This window comes from Tursiops truncatus, chromosome 8, assembly GCF_011762595.2.
Source record: "Tursiops truncatus isolate mTurTru1 chromosome 8, mTurTru1.mat.Y, whole genome shotgun sequence".
Taxonomy (NCBI): Eukaryota; Metazoa; Chordata; class Mammalia; order Artiodactyla; family Delphinidae; genus Tursiops; species Tursiops truncatus.
In genome coordinates, this window is record NC_047041.1 from 65,065,221 (window position 1) to 65,082,066 (window position 16,846).

General features: G+C 50.6%; 1 protein-coding gene across 10 annotated transcripts in view; it reads left to right on the top strand.

Moving 5' to 3' along the window:
* Positions 1-16,846, top strand: part of MICAL2 (microtubule associated monooxygenase, calponin and LIM domain containing 2) — a 220,595-nt gene that overhangs the window by 23,864 nt on the left and 179,885 nt on the right. For all 10 annotated transcript variants that reach the window (XM_073808631.1, XM_073808625.1, XM_073808626.1 and 7 more), the window contains exon 2: positions 4,474-4,544. The gene's annotated coding sequence lies outside the window, so the exon portion shown is untranslated. The remainder of the gene's footprint in view (positions 1-4,473; positions 4,545-16,846) is intronic.

Genomic DNA, 16,846 nt, shown 5'->3' on the forward strand with positions numbered 1-16,846 from the left:
CAGGGGGACCCATATCTGAGGCTGGGTTCCCAGCCCAGGCCCGCAGGACTGGGCTATGTACTTTTTCTGGTTCCAGCATCTTCCTCTCCCAGGAAGGGCATTGGTCCAAGGGCTGTGAGTGGCTCCTCTCACCTCAGTTTGTGGAGATGCCTTGCTGCCGTGTTTGCTTTTCCCTGGCTTCCTGGGTCTCACTGAGAGTGTGCAGTGGGCTTTTCTTCCTGGGTGGGATTTAGTGATGATAAAGCAGCCAGTTGTTGACTGCTGCTGTTAGTGGGGACTCTTTGGGTTTCAAGTGATAGGAGCCCAACTTGAATGAGCTTAAGCAAAAATGGGATGCCTCGGGGGCTTCCCTGGTGGCGCAGTGGTTGCGAGTCCGCCTGCCGATGCAGGGGACACGATGCCCTGGTCTGGGAAGATCCCACATGCCGCGGAGCGGCTGGGCCCGTGAGCCATGGCCACTAAGCCTGCACGTCCGGAGCCTGTGCTCCGCAATGGGAGAGGCCACAACAGTGAGAGGCCCGCGTACCCCCCAACAAAAAAAAAAAAAAAAAAAAAAAGGGATACTTTGGAAGGTTCTAGGGGAGGTACAGAGACTCAAAGGAGGCACTGCAGAATCCAGCCCCAGAAAGAGAACACCCAGAAAGGTGACCTCCAGCATCCCTGGACCAGCATCCCCTATCTAGTCCATGGATACAGGCAGCTCCCAGCTGACCCCACACAGCCCTGTACCTGACCCAAGAGGATCAGGCCTTCCCCAGGAGTTTTCAGATTGGAACTTGGCCCAGCTTGGAGCACATGCACACCCTTTGTACCTAAGAATGTGGCCGAGGAGGAAGGATACTCTGATGAACCTATCTTGAGTCCCATGCCTACCTTTTAGGCTGGTGAGTGAAGGATGGGGTGGAATCTGTTATTGGAACAAAGGGAGAAGGATGCTCGTAATATTAAAAATTAAGCAGAAGGTGAATATTTTTAATTTTAAAAAAGGAATGTTATTTATTTTTTGGCTGTATTGGGTCTTTCTTGCTGCACGTGGGCTTTCTCTAGTTGCGGTGAGCAGAGGCTACTCTTCGTTGCAGTGCACAGGCTTCTCATTGCGGTGGCTTCTCTTGTTGCAGAGCATGGGCTCTAGGCACGCAGGCTTCAGTAGTTGTGGCACGCGGGCTCAGTAGTTGTGGCTCGCGGGCTCTAGAGCGCAGGCTCAGTAGTTGTGGTGCACAGGCTTAGTTGCTCCGTGGCATGTGGGATCCTCCCGGACCAGGGCTCGAACCCGTGTCCCCTGCATTGGCAGGTTGATTCTTAATCACTGTGACACCAGGGAAGTCCTCTGGAGATGAATTTTTATTGAGTGCTTACTTTGAAGTAAAAATTATTCTAAGCTCTTTACTTACAGGCCTCATTTAATCTTTACAATCAATCCTATTTTATACATGAGGAAGCTGTGGCACAGACAGTTTAAGCAATTTGCCTAAGGTCACATAGCTAGCTAGTAGGAGAGCAGGGATTGAACCCAAGCAGATTACTCCCAGTGTGCTCCTAACCGCCCACTCTGATGCAGACGATACAGCAGATGCCATCTCCCAGCACTTACTCTAAACTAAACACCGGGCTGTCCTTTACAGCATTATCTCATTTCATCTTCAGAACAGCCTTGTGGACTAACATTATCCCCATTTTTGGATAAGAAACAGGCTCACAGAGATTATGTGACTTGCCTGGGGCCACCTGACTAATTTAAAGTGACAGAGCCCAGACAGGAACCCAGGTACGCCTGATTCTGGGGCCTGTGCTGGTGAACACTTTGCTGGGTAGCCTTTGTATTCAGACATTCCTCTTGCTCTCTCAGGTGCTCCCCTGGCAATCGGGATGAAGAGTGGTCCTGGCTCAGCATCTGAGCCTTCATCCTCTGTGCCGAGGGCTGGGCGTGGAGAGCTCTGCTTGGCACACACTGCTGAGGGGCTGGCTTTGTGGTTCTGAGCTGGATTTGGTGTGTCTCACACTAACTCATGCCTAACGCTTCATGAACAAGCCCTCAGTGCATCTAAGCTCTGGATTTCTTCATTCCACCCTTCAACAAATACTGATGGAGTGCCTAGTGGGTGCCAGGCCCTGTTCCAGGGGCTTGGGGTTCCTCAGTGAGTCTCTGACTCTATGGAAGTAGGAAGGCCCCCAGAGTTCCTCTCACCTCCCTCGGGATCCATGAGGTTACTCAAGCTCACAGGAAACCTTTCCTGCACCACCTAAGTCAGGCCTACAGGGACCTGGAGACCTCATACGTCTTTGCTTGGGATTGGCATGATGGCAAATCTGAGAGCAGAGATTGTTTCCTCATTCCGATTGACGACAAAGGGCAGCGTGTCAGGGAGCAAGCGTGGGCATGGACCCCCCGGCCAGCTCCGCTGTGAGTCCCAGGCTGCTGTGGTCGGTATGGATTGAGGTTGGGCCGTGCCTCAGTTCTGCTCTCTGTGACGTGGCTGTACTGCCTGCCTCACTGGGTTGCTGGGAGGATTATCTGGGATAGCACATGCTAACCACCTGTCGTAATGCCTGCATGCGGGTTAATCCCTCTCCCTCCTTTTAACAATAGGCTAGCTTCGTGGGTGTCTCTAAAAGTCAGGGCCTGTGGATGGGGGCAGTTAGAAGGGGTCCTTGGTGAGGATATCACCAATTAGTTCAAGCTCCTCATTTTGCAGTTGAGGAAACTGAGGCCCCTCGAGGGGAAGGAAGGTGCTTGGCCTTAGGACCTTCTGGTTTAGTGGAGTTAAAGGGAGCTTGAAGCATGTTTGGCTGTAGGTCAGATGGAGGGTACAGGTTGGCCCTTGGAGTGGCTGGATCGCAACGTGTGCGCAGGCCTATGTGGGAATTTGACTGGTGGTTAGCCCTTGTAGACTGGTCCCGAGATGCCCACCTCCATCCAACTATGCAACAGCCCAGGCAGAACCTCAGAGAGCCCCTGTTCCCTGCTGTTGGTCTCAGTAACATCCCAGGGTTGGTAGGGGCTTCCATTCCTGACATCTCGGGAGCAGGGGGCGGCCCCTGGTTCTCATACCTGGCTAGACCCATAGTGGAATTCTACACCAGAATGTCCAGCTCCCCGACCCACTGCACCCAGAAGCTTCCCTTGAAAAGCAGGGAGGCAGATGGGTGGAGACCTCCTGACTCTCTGACTTCTGGCTCAAGGCAGCAGCACAGAGCCTCTAGCTCAGGCTGGTAGAATGTGGCCAAGGCAGGCCAGCCTGTTGGTCAGCTGCCGCGGGCTGGAGAGGTGTGGCTTGATAATGATGATGGGGATGGAGATGACTGCAGCTTCCGCCCAGGTGGCTGCCGTGGGGCGTGCGGGCCCATCGCAGCGGTGCTGGGACACCTCTCACCTCAGCGTGGTGGGAGAGACCGTGAGCACTGAGTCAGCCAGGCCCGGGCTTGAGTCCTGCCACTCCCTGGGGCCTTGACAAGTGCCTTCTGCCCTCTAAGCCCCTACTCCTGTCTGTGAGGAGCCACTGAGACAAAGCATGTCTGGTCGCTAACAGTGCTCGTTCCATGCATGGCCAGTGCTCAGTAAATAGTTGCTTTTCTCCCATTAATAGTCTGAGGATTCTGAACAGTGAGTCCCAACTCCTGGGCTCTAAATGCAGCCTTCTGTGTACTAGAGAGAATACGTACGTGTTTCTGTGGGCAATAGCCCTGCCACCTTGCCGAGCAAAGTGAGCGCAAGTCCACGGAGTATGGCGATTGCCTCTTGGCGATCTCAAATCTTACATGTCTTTTTCTTTTTCTTTTTTTTTCTTACATGTCTTAAGTTTTGTCCTTTTGAGGCCACCTTTTAGAAAATTGGAATTGTGAAAGTAAATCCTTAAAATTTTTGTAACTCTAGGCTCCATTTTCCAAACAGGTGTAGAAGCATTTTCTGCAAAAGAAGTGGGATGTAACCAGATCACTAGGGTGGTCATTGGAAACCAAAATCATAATTTGTTTAGGAAACTCAGCCATAATCAGATAGTCCACGCTTATGACTTCCTAATTTATTCAGCATTTTGGACCTTTCCACCTTGGAAATATGACAAATTTTACATTGGTGACTTGTTACCAAGTTTTTACACCAGCTTGATTTTACTTTCCTCATGTCCTAAGCTTAGAAATTCTGGCATTTTAAATTTTTACTGGAGCAACGAATGACGCGTTCTTTTCCATATCCATCTCACTTTCTCTGCAAGCCTTTGTGTAGAGGTGTGATAAGCCTTAGGGTACCCAGCCAGTGGCAGACAAAGGAATGTGTTTACGCGTCTCATAATTCCTTTCTTCACATGAAACACTTGGAGCACGAAGAGACATTCTCTGTCCATTTCCTCTTGTTGGGTAAAGTGTTACTACGGGACAAAGTGCACAGCATGTGGAACCTCTTGGTGGGGAGAAGAGAGGCGGCGGTAATGTAAGATAATCTACCTGACATTCCTTGTTGGGCTCTTGTTTTTAAAGGAATATGGCAACCTGTGCATGGCTTGTCCTGGGAGGAGCTGACTTCAGTCATTGTGATGCCTAAGAATCAAGTAAGTAAGTCACAGTGGTGGATCTCTTTTCTGCCATTGAATCGCTCCTGGGGGGCTGGCTTCAGGCTTTGGAAAGGATAGGGGTGCTTGCACTCTTCCTTCAAGCCCGAGTGAATGTGACCCCTATGAAGAAACAGTGGCTGGCGAAAGCCCTCTGTCTTTGCCTACCACCTCCAAGGCCGCACAGCCCTCCCACGCTGTCAGAGAAGGGAGTGTGGCAGGGATTGAGACTGAGATGTGTTTGGGGACATGAAAGACCTGTGTGACTCAGTGGGCTTTGAGTGGATGGAATCTCTGTCCCTCTTCCTCTCAGCTGTCCTGATTCCACTCCCAGCTCTGATGCTGTTTCCGTCTCCTGCTGGCCCAGGTCTGTGCCAAGACAGGAATCTGGCCAGGTAGCTTCTTCAGGGAGTGACTTCCAAGCATGGTAGACCGTTTGTCCTAGAGTTGCAAATATGATCACAGCATCTTCCTCTGCTTGGGTTCCATTGTAAGCAGAGCAAAGCTGTTCGTATCTTTCCATAATCAGCAGGGGCATGGAGGCGTAGGGTCTGGAAGACTCCGTGTAGGTGAAAAATCAATGACTTGTATGGCATCATCACCCTCATGAACTATGTAAGAGCCTTCCCACTGCTCTCCTGGCCCTACTCTGTCCTCTTCAATGCTGCCAGAGACCTTCCTCAAAGACATGTCTGCCTGTCACTCTCCCACTGGCCTTCAAGGGCCCCCTCCAGTGACTTTCTAGACCATTTGTCCAAGAGTTGAAAATTTCCTCTCCTTTCCACCCCAGCTCCAGTCCCACAACTCCTGGAACAGATCTCCACATCCAGGACACGTGTTCCCTCTGAGAAGCTTCCCTCACTCTCCCAGCAAAGTTGGGGCCTCCTCCTCTCCACTCCCCTAGCGCTTTGTTCAGATCTCAGGTGTGTCACTGGCTGAGTCGAGTTTTGTCCACTCGTCCGTCTCCCCCACCAGCTGTGGATGCCTGGAAGGCAAGGATCCGTCTTCCAGCCTCCCTGTCTGAGCCGGGCAGCACCAGGGCTGGGCACATGGCAGGGGAGCAACAGTGTTTGTTGGCTCAAGGAGTTCAAGCCCTGAGGTTTCTTCAGGGCTTTATGGCTCACGAAGTCCTATCTTCTGTCTCGTGCGGGCCTCGTACCTGGGGAGGGGTAGTCAAGTCATCCCCATTTATTTTACAGACATGGAGGCTGAGGTCTGAGCTCTCAGACTACAGGCTGTTAAGGTCCAAGACCCACATCTCCTGTGAACCAGGCTAGTTCTAGTTCTGGTTTCTATAACCAAATTTTATAATTAGAGAGAACCCAAGAGGTTATTTAGAGCAAACCCCTCATTACCTGATAGGGAAACTGAGGCCTGGCCTGAGGATATTTTCTCAGGGTTGCATGACCCACTGCTGTCCAGTGGAGATTTGGAAGGCAGGGCCTAGATTTCCAGTCTAACTTTCTTTCCACACCCCTTCTCTCCTCCTCTGCCTCCCTTCTGTATACAGCCGTCAGAGTCCATTTGGGGACCATCTGTCTGCATTTACAGGAGGGTGAAGAACTTACAGAATGCCCTGAGTCAGAGGGAAGGTAGAATAAAACTGACCCTGCCTCAGGAGCTTCCCTGGAGGTGTGAGACCAGGGGTGGGTGGTGGGTGGGGGCTGCAGAGCCCAGTGGAGGGGGGAAGGAGGGGAGGGTGAGGCTAGGGCAGGGAACAGGCCCCAGAGGAAGGGCAGCCGGCAGGCATGGCTGGGGATTCAGAGGCTGGCCTCGTGGGCACTGAGGATCCCCGGTGGAGGGAGGCTGGAGAGGGTGAGGAGTCCGTGTTGAGATGCTGAGCAGCAGCGTGAGAAAGGGGTTGGCGGGATCTAGGGGAAAGCTGCTTTCGTAGTTCTGGTTCTTAGTGTCTGGGCAAAGAGGTCCTGATCAGCCAGCCTGCTGGGGCCTGAGAATCCCTCCCGTTTCCCGGAGAAACACAGAAAGTGGAGCGCGTGCATAGAGGAGGGTTGAACGATAGACAATTCCATCATTGTCTGAAATGTGTATGGGGAGGGAAGTGTGTGCATTGCTGGCCGGCTCACCTCTATTGTGCTCAAATGAATTTTGTTTTGTTTCTGATTGACCACACTTCCAGATGGTCTTTTCCCCCATCTCAATCTTAGGGCTCTCCTGAAACATTCATTCCGTCCAGACATGATACAGGACCAGGTTGGTCGTGCTTTTTCCAGTTTCACCCTGCCTCTTCTTGCAACTTCCTAGACACACAGACTGGGATCCTGGTACTGACTGCAGGCTCTATCTCCACTGGCAGGTTGAAACATACACTTTGCCCAAATTACAGAGAATGTGAATTTTGCCAGATAGGTACCTTGACCTTGAGTTGTTTTCCAACACATGACCAGGTTATAAACTTCTGCAGGGAAAGTGTGCAGTGTCACATCATTATTGTTTACACCTTTGGCTTACGTTACACTCTACATTTCATCAAGATCAGTTCATCTTCATAATAAGTAAATCTTCATTTACTCCCATTTCACAGATGAGGAGTTTGACTTAGGCTGTGACCTGCCCAGCGTTAATGTAGCTGTCTATGGGCTGAGCTGGGCCACAGCCCAGGCCTCCTGTTTATAAATTCTCTCACCTTTATACCCTACTAAGCTTCACCCATATGCAAATTTCTGAAGGGCCCAGGACATAAGAGGAGCTCAATAAATATTTGTTGAATGAGTGAACTTTGGCTATTTTTTTCCTTTTTTTGGGGGTGGGGGGTGGGGTCACTCTTACCCATGAATGGATCCTTTTTGGCAGCAAAGGGAACACTACCCTGTGAAGTATTTGAATTTCTTTCCACGATAAGGAACTAGTGAGTTCTCTTCTCACCCAGCCTCACCTCCGGGAACTGGGTCACGCACACTGAATAATTAATTCCTTGAGTCTTTAACTCCTGATGCTGAGGTGATCTGACCAACATTGGTCTTGAAAGGTCCCTGGCAGAGACAGATCCTATTGTTTGTCATCATACACCTTCAGATGACCCATGTCATTGCTCACAGGGAATACTCTTGGCCTAATCAGGTCAGACTTCCAGCAGCTTAATTCAGTTCCCTCCTGCCACTCATCCCCATCAATCTCCCCTAGAGCAAAGGAGAGAGATCTTTGTGGGTTATCTTAGGTATTTAGGGTTCTGTAGGGACAGGAAGGCCCACCTCTCCTTTCTCACTCCCCCTCTGAACTCCTTAAGATTTTGTGGCAAGGGCTGGAGAAAGAGCAGCAGACCATGTCAGGTTGGGAAGGGATGCATCGGGCTGGGGAGGCAGTTATCAAAATACCTGCTGGGCCTGCTCTTTCCCTGAGTGATACTTGGGTCATGTTGCTTAGAGTCTGCAGGGGATCCAGCTGGCCTCGTTAGAGCAACCTAATTAGATCTCGAGGTCAGCAGAGTAGAGTGGAAAAAAGAGTAGGCTGAGGTCAAAAGACCCACGATCTGGTGCTGGTTGTTCACAGCTCATCGGCATGGCATGGCCATGGGCCAGTTGCAGAATTTCACCTGCCCTCAGATTTCTTATTAAGGAAGTAAGGGAGGCACAGAGGGTTGTGGCATCTTAAAGGGGCCTCCTAGACTCCCAGTGCCCACTCTGCCTGTCCTCGTGATCAGCACCGTCTTCTCCTCCAGGTCGCCACCTCCTCTGCTTGCTTCTGTAGGCATTTTCTCCTGGACTTTGTAGCGTTGCCTCTCCCCTGCCCCACCCCTAGATATGCCAGAGTGCAGATAAAAACTGCCTGTTGCTGCCGTAGTCTCCTGCCAAGCAGCCTGGAAAAAAAAAGTCTAATGATTTGAAAGTGCATTGGGGACCTAGGAGGTACAGGTTGGTATAGGAGGGGAGTGGGATTAACCTGTGAGTGGAAAGAAACCAGCCCAGGTTCTTAGGGGTTGTTGGGATATCCAAGATCTTCATGTTCTGAGGTGCCTGGACTCTGTCCAGTTGTTTGACCAAAGGATACTAGATATGTTCTTAAACACATGGCCCCAAGTTTACCATCTTCTTCCCTGGCCAGGCTCTGTGGCCAGGGGTGACCAGGCACTCTGGAGCAATAATGATTGTGGTGTTGGTGGAAAGCTGCTCAGGGGGAGCTAAGAGATGTCTCAGACAAACAACTAACACACAAAGGGCAAGGGTTGAGGAGGGTGGATCTGTCTCTAAGACTCATGATCTTGGGGCGTGAAAGCTGGAAAGAGCCTACAGATCATCTGATTTATTTCTCCAGTTTTATGGGTAAAGAAACCAAAGCCCAGAGACGTGACTTAACCAGACGCATAAAGCAAGCTAGAGGTGGAACCCGAGATGCAAGCCAGGTCTCCTGATTCCCAGCCTTGGAATCACAAACCTGATACAAAGTGGCTATTTCCCCAGTGCCATATTGCCTCCTCTCCGTGGGTTCAGCCACTGCCCTTTCCACTCCTCTCCTTGACCCTGGGCTTGATTGTCCAAGGTGTTATCAGGGCCCACAATAACCTCCTTGTTTATCGAGGCCTAATAAAACCTGGGTGTGACATCACCACGAGGTTGAGGCTTCTCTCACATGTGGGCTGTTTGACTTGTACTCAGGGATTTAACACTGTTGGGTCAGCAGTATTCTGTTTTATGGTGTGGCTTGGGGTGAAAGATTAATGCAAGACAGGAAATGAAGGATCTGACGGCCCAGCCTCAGCAATAGTGGACTCTCGTGGGTTTATCATTCAGACAGAAATCAGCTTTGTTGCTAATCATGCCTCTTTCTGAGACTCTGGAGCTGAGGGCATGAATCAAGTGCAGCCTGCACCATCCCTTGCTCTGAGAGGGGGCGCTTTGGGTTAGAGGCTGTCCGCCCCATCGCTGTGTTGCTGGCACGTAAACCAGAACAGAAGCCATTGATTTTTTTCTCGAGGGCTCCATTCGGCTCAGCACTTCCTGCTGAGCTCAAGGAAACGTATCGTGAGCTCTTTCCATTGAGCAGGCGCTGGGTTTACATATTTTACCTTGTTTTTCCTCCCTGCGGCCCTCTGAGAGGTGAGCATGGCTGTTTGTTATATCGAGGAGAAAATGGGCAGATCCAGGTTAAATAACTAGCCCACGTCCCACAGGGGCCAGGGCTCAGATGCAGGGGGTCCGATCTTAAAGCCTTTCCTCGCTCCACATTTCACACGGCCTCTTTTTGCATGGAGAAGGGAGAGCTGGGCCAAGTGGGCCGGGCATTGACTGAGACGTCAAGCATTTATGATGGGACTTCTGAGTGCCGGGCTCTGGGCTTGGTTGTGGGGATGCAAAGGTGAGTAAGACCTGGTCCCTTTATTCCCAGGAGTTCATGGCCTGACCTGGTGGCAGGACAGATGTGTATAGAGTCACAGCCACTGCTCTAAGCAGTGTCATAATGAGTCACACACCAAGTGCTCTGAAAGCACTGAGAAGAGAGCAACGCGCAGGGAAACTGGCACCAAGCGTGTGCTCTGGGACTTGGGTATTGAGGGGTAAGTAGGAGATTGCCAGGCAGAGAAGGAGGCAGAGAGTTTTCCAAGTGAAAGATGTGGCGGTATGAAGGCTTGATTCGGTACTTGGAAGTGAGGAGTCATGGGCATATTTTCTCAGCTGACGTAGAAGGAGATAAGCTGGGGGAGGAGGGGTTTGGGACCAGACCGTTAAGGGCTTTGTAAAACACTTGCTAATTATGTGAGAGTCATTGAAAGAAACATCAGACCAGCAGAGATTCTCCAGATATGAATTCTCCAGGCGTCTGAAGTACCTTTCCCTGTAGAAATGTTTGTGGGACTTGTGTTCAGACAGTTTGTGTCCATTTTCTACATTTTGTGTCTCCCGAACCAGTGGAGGTGTTTATTGATGGCGCTAGGGCATTGGGGTGGGATGGGCCACACTGACAGTTCATATTTAAAATGTCTCAGATTCCTCTTGCCAAATAAGCTGATAGCAGACACCCTTGCGGGTTCATGTGCAGCCTGTCTCTCCAGGGATTGTTTTGCATTCCAGACAAAGCCACACAGTAATTCTGCAGCAGCTGGGGGTGTGGGGTGAGAAGGCTACTTAAAGATCAGCGAAAATATATTGCTGTTTTTAAGGACAATATTTACAAGGCAAAAGTATCTAGGAAGTGATCATTTGCCCTGAGGGTGAGCCAGAATCTTTTAAAAATCCCAACCCTTTAGAGTGAGAAGGGTCTTGGGGAAGAGAGCGAGCCTTTCAGGAACTCGTGCCTCTCTCCTCTCTAATGAACTCCTTGCCGAGGTCTGCCCCAGGAAACCTATTCTGGAAGCAGAACTTTGAGCCTGACGTACCCTTCATGGAAGGGAGGGGAGCAAACACCCGGAGAGCGATCTGGAGTCCAGGTCTTCCTGGTCTCGTATCACAGTCCATCTTTTGTGGCCCCCTGGGTTTCGTTTCTTTACAAGGAAAGAGGAAATCCTTTCTGGGATGGTGGCTGCTTTAGCGAATGTGTTTTTCAGAACATAAGCCCAAACACCTAGAGAAGTGTCCAGCGCCTTCATTCAGCCAACCCAAATGTCTTACATTGGGATGGCAGGAAACTGTCTCCCGAACCTTGACAGAAAATTCACTGGCTCAGTCACATCTTCTGTGGTCCTCCCTGGGGCTGCTCTCTGTTGGGGTGTGGGTCAGGGAGGGGCGTTTTGACCCACCGAGTGAGGAATGGCCAAGGCAGTTGCTGGTCCTGGAGTGCTTGTCTCAGCATCTCTGAGCTCACAGGAACGTGGCCTTTGAGTGTCACCTGGAGAGCCAGGTGTCCCTCCCCTCACAGCTCTGTGGCCCCCCTCACACAGGCTCACATCACCCTCCAGGTCAGCCTTTGTTGTTGGTAACAGCTGTTACCAGCCTGTCAAGCTAATCATCTCAGAAGTGGGGTCAGCAGCTGAGTGTATCTTAGGGACTGGTTCTGCCCTAATCAGAGAGGCCTTTCTGTATTTACTGTCTGAAACCTTGCATGGTTTTAAAGAGCTTTTGTGAAAACAGTTCATAGGAGACTTCAGTTCCTCTGCATAGTAAGGATGTGGCCCAAACAGTCTTTCTCTCCCCCTTCTGCTCAGACACCTGAACCAGCCCCCTGGTAACGGCATATTTGACATGGGCACAGAGCCCCTTGGGCGGGTCCGGTGAAGGGAAGACAGCATTGCTCAGGGCTGTCTCGCCCTGTCAGTCTCTGGCCTGCTCACCCCGCAGAGGCTGCATCTGAGAACCATTAAGCTGTGTTCACTTAGCACATTGCCCGGCACAAGGTAATTGGTATCTGTGGGATGAATATAGGAACAAACACATAACCAGCAAGTAAACCCTCCCATTTTCCAGCAGAAGCAAAAAGGACTGAATATCTCTCAGGCTGAGTTGAACTGCCCGAGTGCTGTCCACGATCCAGCACGCACTCCAGGAAAGATCCCTCTGGTCCCGGGCACGAAAGGAATTACAGACTCTCCTATCTCCTGGTTTGGGCCTGGAGGGAGGGCCAGAAGAACTTTCATCCACATCCAGAAATTCCCCCACTCAAGACTATGAGTCCTACTTTCAAGGCTTAAAACAAGCCTAACATACAAACAAAGAACAGTAACAGCAACAAAGCATGGGAATGTGGGCCCCGGCGCAAGCCAGGCAGAGTCCATCCTGCTGGCGACCCCTGCTTGCCCAGTCCGTCCCCGCTTGGCTGAGAATCCCATGCTTGGACGTGTCTCCCAGGAGCCTCCCGACGCGTATCCTTGTTTTGTTAGACTGCTTTTCTGCAGCACAGGGCTTTTCACATTTAAATCACAGATCCCAGCTTCCCAAGTGTGTTGACATGTCAGTAGGTTTCGAACAGCCCATTAGGCTTTTCTGACTCAGGCAGGGCTCACCTGCCCGTGCATGTGCACACACCTGCTCGGAAAGGTTGAATGCAGTTGATAGGCCGTTGTGTGGAGACTGGGGTAATGGGTGTGCCCAGCTGAACTGCCGGCTGGGTGGACACCTCACTGGAAGAAACAGGCAAGCATCTCCCCTTCCCAGGCCCCGGGCATACCTGCACAGAGGCCAGCTGACCTCCGAGATCCAGGGAGGTATTATTTACATTGCTAATAACATTAATTATAATACAAACAACAAAGCATGTCTAATTGCATATCAGGAAATTAATCCTGAAATTAAAGGCCTATAATTCAAATGAAAAATGTTTTAAGTCTTTTAAGTGAACTCTAAAGGTGGTACAGTGAGCGCTGTTCCATTCCTCCTGAAATAAATTTTTACCGGTAAATGTTCATTCATTCAACAAACATGTACTAATTACCTACTAGGAGCCGACACCACACTGGCACCAAAATTACAAAGCTAAAAATCAGTAGACAATTCGTTAATGGGTGAATTAGTCCAAAGGGACATGATACAAAAAGTTGAATTATTTGATTAAATATTGATTGAATGCCAACTGCATACTTAGAACTGAGCTGAATATTCTGGGAAATAGAAAAGAAACAAAAGATACTGGCCTTTTCCTTAAGAAGTTTATACACTATATTGTCCAGACAGGCATAATGCACAAACCTGTGTTGGGTTCAAGGCTAAATGAAGTGCCAAATGGCCGGTTCTGTGTCTCATATGACCCCATGTGTGTTATAACTGTCTGTCTCTAGGAATTACTAGATGGTAGTTTCTCAGAAGCTGGGAAGACAGAGCTTGTTCCCCTGGTATCCAGAGTGCCTAGCAGTTTCCCCCTTGGACCTCAGGCTGCAGAGATTCTGTGTGGGAGTAGGCCCAGGAAGCTGTATTTTTGGACACTTCCTAGTGAATCGTGTGGTGTAGAACCAGGTTTGGTGACCTCTGGCACAGACTCTGAGAGTAAGAAGAATGCGTGTGAAAGAAGGGTCAGTATGGGATGGGGAAGCTTTTGTGCCTGAAAACTCCGGCTCATCCCTTAAGATCCAGCTCTGGCGCTGCTTCTTTGAGCCTCTCTCCAGGCTGTGGGTCACTCCATCTCCCATCTCTGTGTCCACACGTCTTGGTACCCACCTCTACTGCAGCTCTTAACTATAATTATTTAAAATTGCTTCCCTGAATAGACTGTGATGTCAGCACATAGTAGGTCTTCAATTAGTACTTCAGGGCCTGACTTTGCTTCAGAGGATGGGTAAGATTTGAGCAGGGATGGGAGGAGGAAGGCAGAGACCAGATGTGGAGCATTAAATGGGCCAGTCTGTCTGATGCAGCCACAGGGGAGCCCTAAGGCCTTTAGGAATTGAGCCTAACAAGGAAATGGGGGCTGCGTGGAGGGGGCTGACGAGCCCATCATGGGAGTTGGGACTTATACAGTGGGGCTTAGGGAGCCCTGAGGGCTGTATGAGCCGTGTGGGGTGGTGCAGACAAGACGGGAAGGGGAAGACGCGAACTGGAGACGAGTGAGGAGGCTCCCGGGGTCATTCTGGTGGTGGTCAAAGAGGGGCAGTCACAGTTCACGCCGCCACACAGCCTGAATTTTGTGGCTGCTCTTGATTGGATTTTACCAACAAGCAGTGGTTATTGGACATGTGCCATTGCCAGAGGCCCTGGATATGCAGCACCTGGCGTCAGAGAGCTCACGGTCCAGGGAGGCGGGCAGGCCCAAAAGTAGTTCATGCGATAGTCTGTATGCAACCAGCACTGGAACCTCCACGGAGTACAGTGTAGGAGAAGGGGGTGTGGGGAGACCAAGGTAAGACTTCAAAGAAGAGTTGCAGCCAAGGATACCGCCTAGCCTGGCGTCAGAGTTTCCTCCTCATGTAACCCAGTGGGGTCAGGACTGTTATTATCTCCATTTTATGGATGAGGAAACTGAGGTTCAAAGAAATTAGGTGACTCATCTAGGCTCACACACCTAGTAAGTGGTGGGTCAGGTTTGTAACAAGTCTGCCTGACTCCAGAGCCCACGCTGGGACCCCTGACACTCTGCTGCCTTTGATGTTTCAGCCCTAAAGCCGACTGGGTTTTTACCAAGGGAACGGAGTCTGGATGGGCCTTCTAGATGGAGGGACCAGCATAAGCAGAGGCACAGGGAGGGAGGCCTGGAAGAGTTCAGTTTGTTAGGGAGCTACAGATGCAGATGGCTCAGTAGGTCTGGTCGTGGGGTCAGGGAAATGGTGAGGTGGCAGGCTGGAGAGCAGGCAAGGGGCGAAGCAGGAAGGTGGGTTTTGTCTTGCTCTGCTGAGATGTTTGGCTCTCACCCTGAAGTTGCTCAGGGAGCTGCTGAAGGGTTTGAAACAGGAACAGAACCTGACCAAGTGTGCATTTCTGGTGGAAAGATCTCTCTGGCAGCAGCTCCAGAGAGAGGCTGGTGGACTGGAGGGAGCAAGCAGGAAGGGCATTTATGAGGAGGTATTGAGAGTTAAACGAGAGGGGAGGCTGGACAGGAGGAAGTGACTGGGGCTATTGTGGAGGCAGTGCTTGGTGACTGGCTGGCTCCTCGAGGTGAGGGAAAGGGGGCAGAGGAGGTGACTCCAGGGGTGTGGCGTGAGAGTCTGGGTACAGATGGTGCTGTTCACTGAGGCTGGGGGTGCCAGGGAGGTGAAGGCGGAAGGTAAACTGACCACGTGTCAGGTCTCTGCAAGACAGTCAGGGGAAGAGTGTAATTGGCAGTTGAATACAGGTCTGGAAAGCAGCTGGAGGTTCACGACAGAGGGATAGCTTGATGGGTCATTGGGATGTAGATATTGGTTGATCTGTGGATGTGTTGAGGTCCTTGAAAACGGGAGGAGTGTGCAGATCAGAATCTGGGGGAATTTCAGGGGCATTCAGAGAGAGATGTGTCTGCACAGACTGAAGATGGGAGAGACCCTGGGCAAGATAAGGTCCACTAAGTGACAGTTAGCTGTAGCCACAGAGTTGGCGGTGGCCTTGGGCATGATGCCTAGGTGGGCTGTGTGTGGGAGGGGGAATGAGACTGTGGTAGATTAGAAGGTGAGTAGAAGTGAGGAAGTGGACATTGCCAGGCTGGACTTTCCTACTGGGAACCTAGACTGTGAGGGGAAGGAGGGAGAGTGCCATTATGAAGAGCAAATGTAGATCTAACTGTGGTTGAATTTGTGCACATTTTTGAGACTGATTTCACATTGTTAAATTCACACATCCAAAAGAGAACAAAAAACACTTTTGTTAGGCAATGAGTTCTTTTTTTTTTTTTTTTTGGTTTGAAAAAATGTAGTTACTTGGCACAATTCTTCAAAATGGGGGAGCCTTTGGAGGACAGACTCCATGAGACACGGTTGGGCTGTGAGCTTCTGGGGCAGGGACTGCTCTGTGGTTGTCCTGGGCTCCTGGGTATGGTGTGTGCAGAGCGAGCAGGCGTTGTTGAGAAATCCTTTTCAAGTTCACTTTTCCATGACGTTTATGCCTCCTCCCCAGCATCCTTCTCTATCCTCCAGACTGATTACTAGGGTTGCAGTCCCTGAGGCCTGAGCTCAGCCATCCAGACACAAAGGCTCACCTGGGGGGTGACTTTAAGGGTGTGCTGGGCAAAGACTCGGTGGAAAATATGCTTCAACTGTCCCATCTCAGCTTAAGGTAGATAAGGGGAGATGATCGCCCTTACCATCTATGTGAAAATGCCCCTATTTCTGCTGTGGTTTGGCTTGGACTACCTCGGGTGGTGGGTGTTATCCCCAGGGCAGTGGGCTGGAAGGACGCTGGAAAAGCACATCCTGAGCCCGCCCCACGAGAGGCACCTTCATCTAATTTTCACAGGGACTCTGTGTTGTTTGTGACTTGCTCAAGGGAATGCTGGGGACTCGGAAGTCCACATTCTTTCCACCACACCACATAGGCTTCCAGGGGCTTCCTGAGGGCTCAGGGGCTATTGAAACCAAGGAAACGACTAGCCTATCTGTCCCATTCTCTTGTCTTATTATAGGGTATATAATAAGGTATATTCACCAGAGGGTGTATATGTGTGTGGGGAGGTTCCTGAATGAGGGGTGGTCAGGCATATTTCTGGGGGTTAACCTCCAGTGACAAATCTGGCATTCCTACCATGCTATGGTTTACCTACTGGATTAATTGATATTTCCTGCCTCACAGATAAACCCTTGATTCTCAGTGTCTTCACATACTTCAGGTTTATTTCTCACATATGTGAAGTCCAAATGTTCCTGGTCATAGACTGCTTTCCTCCAAGTGGGCATCAGGGAGCCCAGCTCCTTCCTTCTCATGGCTTTGCCGTCTCGCACATGTGATTTCCGTGGCTGCTATGCTCTGGCGGAAGTGGAAAGAGCCTGGAGGATTGCCACGGGAGGTTCTCATGGGTTGGTC